Source organism: Scomber japonicus, chromosome 4 (genome assembly GCF_027409825.1).
Source record: "Scomber japonicus isolate fScoJap1 chromosome 4, fScoJap1.pri, whole genome shotgun sequence".
Taxonomy (NCBI): domain Eukaryota; kingdom Metazoa; phylum Chordata; class Actinopteri; order Scombriformes; family Scombridae; genus Scomber; species Scomber japonicus.
Genome location: NC_070581.1, coordinates 30975954 through 30985778, shown reverse-complemented (window position 1 = coordinate 30985778; position 9825 = coordinate 30975954).

Sequence of the window (9825 nt, the reverse complement as noted above, 5' to 3'; positions counted from 1 at the left end):
CACACCAGTAACACACCAGCAACACAATAGTTACACCAGTCACACCAGCAACACACCAGTTACACCAGTCACACACCAATAACACACCAGTAACACACTAATAACACACCAGTAACACACCAGTAACACACCAATAACACACCAGTAACACACTAGTAACACACCAGTCGCACCAGTGACACACCAATAACACCAGTAACACCATAGACACACCAGTAACACCATAGACACACCAGTAACACCAGTAACCCAGAGTGGAACCAGTGCCTCAGGATGATTGATACTGACTCCTGATTGGCTGAACAGACACGTGACACTAAACTCAGCTGACTCGTCAGACTGAAGCAAACGGCTAACTGCTAAATAACTGGACGTCTATAAGTCACACCATCATGTTACTGGTATCCTTTACTGGGAAGGCCTTCTGCCGTCTCCAGTGTCTGCAGACTTTCACTTTCTGTTTTTTTTTCTTTTTGGAAACCCCCCCGAGGCAGGGTGGGTGCTGATGGGTGCTGATCTCAGAGCTGCAGAGTTTAACCACAGAGAGACGCGGAGCAGCTGCTGCTGTCTGTAGCAGCGCTGTCTGAGTTTGAGTTAGCTGGTGCTAATCCGCCGTCTGAAAGGTCAGCCGGACCAGTACGGAGCGTCTGACGGAGAATAAAAAAAACAGGAAAACAGAGAAAATTGGATGACTGCTAAAAACAACACATGTTCATTTAGTACGAGGGCCGAATAACAAGGACTCATGTTAGAATCTATTTAGTTTACTTGTATAGTAACACCAGTAACACCAGTAACACACTAGTAACATCACTCACACACCAGTAACACACCAGCAACACACTAGTAACATCACTCACACACCAGTAACACACCAGTAATACCAGTAACACACCAATAACACCAATAACACACCAGTAACACACCAGCAACACACTAGTAACATCACTCACACACCAGTAACACACCAGTAATACCAGTAACACACCAGTAATACCAGTAACACACCAATAACACCAATAACACACTAGTAACATCACTCACACACTAGTAACACACCAATAACACCAGTAACACACCAGCAACACACCAGTCACACACCAGTAACACACAGCAACACCAGTGACACACCAGTAACACAATAGTCACACACAGTAACACACTAGTAACACACTAGTAACGCACTAGTAACATCACTCACACACCAGTAACACACCAATAACACCAGTAACACACCAATAACACACCAATAACACACAAAACACACCAGTAACACACTAGTAACATCACTCACACACCAGTAATACACCAATAACACCAATAACACACTAGTAACATCACTCACACACCAATAACACACCAATAACACACCAATAATACACCAGTAACACCAATAACACACTAGTAACATCACTCACACACCAATAACACCAATAACACACTAGTAACATCACTCACACACCAGTAACACACCAGCAACACACCAGTAACACACTAGTAACACCAGTAACGCACCAATAACACCAGTAACACACCAGTAACACACTAGTAACACACCAATAACACCAATAACACACTAGTAACATCACTCACACACCAGTAACACACCAATAATACACCAGTAACACCAATAACACACTAGTAACATCACTCACACACCAGTAACACACCAATAACAGACCAATAACACACTAGTAACATCACTCACACACCAGTAACACACCAATAACACACCAGTAACATCACTCACACACCAATAACACACCAATAATACACCAGTAACACCAATAACACACTAGTAACATCACTCACACACCAGTAACACACCAATAACACCAGTAACACACTAGTAACATCACTCACAAACCAGTAACACACAGCAAAACAGTAGTAACACAATAGTCACACCAGTAAGACACAGAGAATAAAAAAACAGTAAAACAGAGAAAATTGGATGACTGCTTTTAAAAAACACATGTTCACTTTGTACGAGGGCCGAATAACAAGGACTCATGTTACTGTAACTGAGAATCTATTTAGTTTACTTGTATAGTAACACCAGTAACACAGAGAATTAAAAAAAAGGTTGCTATGGTTGCGAGGGCTGGATCTTGAGGACATTGGTCAATCAACCTGTCAATCAGGACGTAGCCACGCCCTAATGCATACCCTGCTTTATCGTCACATATAAAATCAGGGAGGCCAAAATTTCACAAATGAACATCATACTGCATTGAAGAAGGCTTTAAACTAGCGAATGAGACCATAAACACATTTTGAAAACGTTTACTGAGGTTAGAAATCAAGTGAGAAGTTGGTGAATTCTCCATTGACTTGTATAGAGACGGTCGCCCCCTGGTGGCCTTTTGATAGAATGCAGCTCTAAGTTACTTCCGCGTTGGCTTCATTTCAGAGGACCGGAACTCCCCGCCTGGGTCCAGCAAACAGAAAATGTAACGTCCCCATATGAGGACACAGGGTCAGAGAAGGTTAAATGAAGTAGTTAGTTTCATTTTCAGTCAACCTTTGCCCAAAAAGACAAAAGTAGCAACCACAAAACTGAATGTATTTAAATTTGGTGGTACATGTAGAGTTGTAGAGTGCATGGTAAAGGTTATTTATCCTTTACATATTGTTCAGGGTTCAATTTGACCAATTTTTACCTTTGAGAGCTGTAAAAACACCATAAAACATTTCTTTTAGTCGGACTTTTCCTGACATCACCCACAGTTTATAAAAATGGGAAAAGTGCATCATATTTCGGTGCAGCTGATACACATTTTTATGTATGAAAATGTACAAATTTGATGTGTATTTATTTAAAAAACATCAAAAAGCTCCGTTAACCCTTGTGTCGTCCTCCCGGGTCAAATTGACCCTGTCTCTTTTGACTGCTACTTCTTTCCTTCCTTCTTCCCTCTTTCTTTAATTTTTCCTTCCTTCTTCCTTGCTTCCTCCCTTCCTTCTCTCCTAAATTCCTTCCTCTTTTCGTCCTTACTCCTTTCCTTCCTTCCTCCTTTTCTCCCTCCCTCCCTCCCTCCCTCTCTCCTTACTCCTTTCCTTCCTTCTGTCCTTCCTTGCCCTGAGGACAACAGGAGGGTTAAAACATGTTGTATTCATCATATTCTATAAAATGTTCTCCTGGACCATAAAATAGTGATGGTGAATTACTTTTTTCTATCAGATGAATCAAACATTTATTAATGACTGATGGGGAATTTATGAATGTGAATTGGTGTTGAGACTAATTATGAGTCAGAATATGAACAGTATGTAAAGGGTAACGTACACGCCATTGATCACATGGTGCTTGTGTATATTTTGGACTGTATTTGTTTTAGTTTTATGTTAGAAAGCTTAATGATGCATAATGCGTAACATGGGCATTGGTAAGAAAACAAAGTATTGGAAAGGTGTGAATTACTCTTGTTAGCAGGCGGTAGCGGCTTTGTCACTCCGTAAAGCAACTTCCACTCTGCACTTGTTGCATCTGTCAGAGGACTGATGAGGTCCAGAGACAAACAAGCTGCAACTGATGCTTCAACGTGAAGCGGTGAAAGAGGAAACGGTTAGCGGCTAATTACAACTGTCACCAGTGGGATCCCAAATCAGCCGCCTGCCTGTCAGTTTGAGCTCCGAGACGTTTGATATTCTCACGAACCGTCCGTTTTCTTGTCGGCTGAGTTTGTGTCAGCAGCAGGAAAACATCAGATATTTGTGTTTGTTGGATCTCTGATGAACAGATGGAGACTTTGTTTGAGCGGAAGTTTCCTTTAACCCGGGGTGTTTGTGTGTGTGTGTTTGTGTGTGTGTGTGTCTGATTAGCAGTTAGTTTCTGATACAATCTGCCCGACCATCTGTTTAATTCGACACCCCACACACTGTTCTGCGTGTGTGTGTGTGCTCCTGGGAATATGGGTCCCATGTTTTATGTATGTTCACATACCAGCACAGGTGCTGCTCATTCCTTTGAATGAAACAGTATTTTAACGACAGCAAACAACGCAGAGTCGTCCGGCATCAAAGTTAAACCGGGTCCAACGCAACACGATGCCATCCGAACAAGACCAATCACACACATGCAAACACACACCTGGTTCCTATCGTGTTTCTGCTGATCACCTCGCGATCGTTGTGATGAAAGATAAAACAGTTCTTAAACTCAAACTAGACTTTCATGTCTCACCTGGACATGAAGCAACAGTCTGAATATTCACCTTCTCATCCAGACCTTTTAAAAATATAAAGACTACTGAGGCCCGCCTCCACAAGTAGCTCAGCTTATATTCAATTAAGCCATTAGATACTAATTATGAAATGATTCACCAACTAATTTGATAATTGATTAATTGTTTTGGGTCATTTTTGGATAAAACATTCTCAGATTCCAACTTATCTTCTCTTCTTCTCTGTTTCTTTCGTCCTATTTGACAGTAAACTGAATAGTTTTAGGTTGACATAGAACAGAAGGAAATAACAAAATGTACTCATCATCTTTAAAGGCAGTGTGAGGACAGAAATCCTCCTTATTGAACTTCCACCAAAGCTTAACATTATATATGACATCATTAGATTATTAATAGTGAAGCATCAGTGTTAGAGCAGCATGTTACTGTTGTAGCTGCTGGAGGTGAAGCTAGTTTACACTACTTTATATACAGTTAGCTAGTTTATACTACTTTATATACAGTTAGCTAGTTTACATTACTTTATATACAGTTAGCTAGTTTACACTACTTTATATACAGTTAGCTAGTTTATACTACTTTATATACAGTTAGCTAGTTTATACTACTTTATATACAGTTAGCTAGTTTACACTACTTTATATACAGTTAGCTAGTTTATACTACTTTATATGCAGTTAGCTAGTTTACGCTACTTTATATACGGTTAGCTAGTTTACACTACTTTATATACAGTTAGCTAGTTTATACTACTTTATATACAGTTAGCTAGTTTACATTACTTTATATACAGTTAGCTAGTTTATACTACTTTATATACAGTTAGCTAGTTTATACTACTTTATATACAGTTAGCTAGTTTACACTACTTTATATACAGTTAGCTAGTTTATACTACTTTATATGCAGTTAGCTAGTTTACGCTACTTTATATACGGTTAGCTAGTTTACACTACTTTATATACAGTTAGCTAGTTTATACTACTTTATATACAGTTAGCTAGTTTACACTACTTTATATACGGTTAGCTAGTTTACACTACTTTATATACAGTTAGCTAGTTTACACTACTTTATATACAGTTAGCTAGTTTATACTACTTTATATACAGTTAGCTAGTTTACACTACTTTATATACAGTTAGCTAGTTTATACTACTTTATATACAGTTAGCTAGTTTACACTACTTTATACAGTTAGCTAGTTTATACTACTTTATATACAGTTAGCTAGTTTATACTACTTTATATACAGTTAGCTAGTTTATACTACTTTATATACAGTATACTCGTGTATTTACGGAGTTCTTTTTCCGCACCGTCAGGATCAGTGTGTACATTTTCCTCTCATGCAGATGCGTCTTCACCTTCCTTCACGCCGGCTGTAGTCAGTTTCTTGGCATGCACTCATGTCTTTGTGTTACGTCCTCTAAATTTAACTTTGTGTTCACTGCAAGACTTCTTCTGCCTCTATAATACAATAGAGCATTGAAAAATGACATTTCAAAAGCTGAAGAACAATGTCGTCATCATCGTGGGCAGAAATTCCTTCAAACTAGTTTCCTCCGAATAAGAACTTCCTATAAAAACAGTTGACAGTGAGGTCTGATGATCTCCAGCTCGTGGACTGAATCACAGCAGCTTGTTCATGTTTTATTTCTTTACAACACGACATCAAAGGAGATTTAATGATACTGATGAGAAGAAAAAGACCTTTTTAATGTCAAAGAGAAACCAGATCTCTGCAAAGTGATCTGGGTATATTAATTAAAATATGTTAATACATCATCGGTTTTACATGTTAAATCTAGATTTGAATAAGTAACTTGTGATTGTAGCTGTTTAATTCATGTAGTGGAGTAAAAAGTCACGTAGAGTACTTCAAAATTGTACTCAGTTACTGTCCACCACTGGCTATCATTGATGTTATCTGCTGTGAAAAGGGTCTGCTGTGTTACAACAGAGTAACTGTGTGTGTAATCTAATATTTCTTATCAACATCTTAAATCAAGTACTGTTCATGAGGCCGAGGCTGTGTTGACTGACTCTACTGTAGGAGAAATTATTTTGATTTAGTTGAACTGACCCTTTAATCTGATCATTCCTGTATGAAACACAGAAAACCCCAACAGCAAAACTTCAGTCTGACTTCAAAGGATCCGTGTGTGTGTGTGTGTGTGTGTGTGTGTGTGTGTGTGTGTGTGTGTGTGTGTGTGTGTGTGTGTGTGTGTGTGTGATTCATCTGTTCCTGCAGATGAAAGAGTTGTTGGTTCGATTCCTCTGAGACTCTCAGCCAGCGGCCGCCTGCTGCTGATCTGCACCAGGACGGCACACACACCAACCCTGAGGGAGTGTGTGGTGGGTGTGTGTGTGTGTCTGTGTTACTGCGTCTGTTATTCTGTGTGTGTGTGTGTGTGTGTGTGTGTGTGTGTGTGTGTGTGTGTTACTGTGTGAGCATGTGTGTAATTTATGTTCATTTCATCTGTAACTGGATCACAATTCATCATGTTTTTTCCCGTTTTGCATAAATTTCTACAAAACAGTTTCATGTACAGTAAATGAGTGTTTACATGCTCGGCAGGATGATTTACTCTCTAGAGGATCTCGCATAGTCTCGAGTCTATTCTAAAGATCAGTATGGCAGTAATTGGACTATAGTCTAAAGAATCAGTATTGGCTCAATCAAAGCTAATCAAATGTGAATCTTTTCTTTCCTCGGCCTGCTGGTGTTGCAGCTCTGCTCTCCTTTACAGCCGCCAGCATTTCACTGTACATGAGAGTCAGCGTTAGAGAGCAGAGCAGAAAAGCTTCTCATGTTCAGCTGCATTGATCGTCACTTTGCCGTTAAAATGATAAACCTATCGGATTGGCGGCTCATATCAACGGTAACTGAGTAATACACATACCGATCATTTTGTGAATAACTTAATGACAAAGTGAAACTTGGCTGTTGTCGGTTTGCGTGTCTGTACTCGACTGAAGATCCTTTGTGAGGGAAGAAGCTCCACTTCGTAACACCACTGTACAATCAGAGTGTTTCTCTCGTTCCAACAACTCCAACAGAGGGAGACGTCTTCTCTCTAGAGGATCGGCTCATGTCACTGTCAGGAGTCACATTCTGCACTTCAGATACCCAGTTATGGGTCTTTGGGTGGTTGTGATGGTTATGATCAGGTCTTGGGGGTATGTGGTTGTGGTTGGGTCTATGTGGTTACCTGTTTACGATTTGGACTGGGGTATGAGATCTGATTGGGTCTTTGGGTTACCTTATCATGATTGGTTATTTTTGATACCTGGTCTTGGGGGTATGTGTTTGTGGTTGGGTCTATGGGTTTTGATCAGGATTATTGTGGTACCTGGTTATGATCAGGTCTTTGTTGTACCTCGATCTTCCTGTAGACACCAATCTGATTGGGTCTTTGAGGTACCTGGTTATGATTGGATTGTTGTGGTACCTGGTTATGATCGGGTCTTTGAGGTACCTGGTTATGATCGGGTCTTTGTGGTACCTGGTTATGATCGGGTCTTTGTGGTATGATTGGGTCTTTGTGGTACCTGGTTATGATCGGGTCTTTGTGGTACCTGGTTATGATCGGGTCTTTGTGGTATGATTGGGTCTTTGAGGTACCTGGTTATGATCGGATCTTTGTGGTACCTGGTTATGATTGGGTCTTTGTTGTACCTCGATCTTCCTGGAGACACCGATCTGATTGGGTCTTTGGGTTACCTTATCATGATTGGTTATTTTTGGTACCTGGTCTTGGGGGTATGTGTTTGTGGTTGGGTCTATGGGTTATGATCAGGATTTTGTGGTACCTGGTTATGATCGGGTCTTTGTTGTACCTCGATCTTCCTGGAGACTCTGATCTGATTGGGTCTTTTTGGTACCTGGTAGTGATTGGATTGTTGTGGTACCTGGGTATGATCCGGTCTTTGTGGTACCTGGTTATGATCGGGTCTTTGTGGTACCTGGGTATGATCAGGTTTTTGTGGTGTCTCAAGGATCTTCCTGTAGACACCGATCTAATTGGGTCTGATTGGATCATTGTGGTATCTGGTTAGTATTGGGTCTTTGGACTACCTGGTCATGATCGGGTCTTTGTGGTTCACCTCTGTAGAAGATCGTATTGTTGTATTTTAAGCTTTAAAACAGTTTTCTAGTTCCATGTCAGCACTGTCTCCATACGAGCCTTGAAATTCTGGATCAATTTTCGGTTAATTCAGCAGCTGTAGTTCAGTGTTTGGTACAGTTCTGCTCTGTGTGAATGTGTCTCCATAGAAACGGTCGTTGAGGCTCATTGGTACTGTAGTATCTAGAGCCATTCTGCAGACCAAGCTGAGAAGGAAAACAGTGAAGTGATTCTACCTTTTGACTACAATAATGACATTTTTATCATTGATTTATCTGTGGGTTATTTTCAGAATCAATAACTAGTCTATAAAATGTCAGAAAATAAAGATAAAGGTACTTTATTTGTCACACATGCAGTTGTACAGTTAAATTCAGTCTCTGTTATACTAGAAACAGGTTCTCAAAGCAACCTGTCAACATATTTAATTAACTGTTTAGACCCAAACCCAAAGATACTCAGTGAAATAATCATTTTCAAGAAGATTTTATGGTTAATAAATTATTAATTCTTTTGGAGCTGCAATATTGATGATGATAATGATGATGATGATGATGATGATGATGATGATGATGATGACCGATGAATTAATTAGTCAACATAAAGAACATTAATCAACAATTGTTCTAGACATTTTATCCAGTTCCATATTCTTAAATGTGAAGATTTCCTTTCATGAGTTTCTCATATATGATAGTAAATTAAAATCTTTTAGTCTGCTGGTCTATGCTATGAATTATTTATGCATCATAGACAGAAAAACAGAAGTGACAACAACATGCTAAAGTGAAAACAGTTATTTCCAGCATGCTCCCCAAGATGTTAGAAGAAACATAAAGAAGCACAAGACGTTCAGCATGAAAGCATGAAACGAAACAATAAAATCTGGAAATCTAAAGACTCCATGTGGGCTGTTTGGAGGATGAGCTGAAACAAACAAGAAACTCACAAAGACTTGGGGGGGCTGGGCGAGGAGGGGGGCCCACAGATCTATTGTTGATCCCAGATTAGGGCGTGGCCTTCGAACAGATTATACACACACACATACACACACATATGCACACACATGCACACGCACACATACATGCACACAGTTGAGTGGAGTGTGAATGAAGCGTCCTTGATCTCACCCACTGCTGAGCCTCCCTTCCACCCCCAATCTCTCCCATCCTTCGAATTCCCTCCCCCTCTCCATTTACACACGCACATATACACACGCACACATACACACACACACATACCCCCCCCCCCCCACCGCCTCTCCCCCCACCGTGTGTGTCAGATCACACTCACACTGCCTGTGTGTGTAGCTGGAGGTGATATTAATAATCCATAAAGCGGCTGGTTTCTCTCGATCGCTCCCTGTGGAGTCAACGCACACACACACACACACACACACTCATGCACAAACACACACACACACACACACATATATATACACACTGCTTACCAGCTGTCTTACTGCCTGACAGACAGACAGGATAGAGGAGTCACCACTTTCTGCCTTC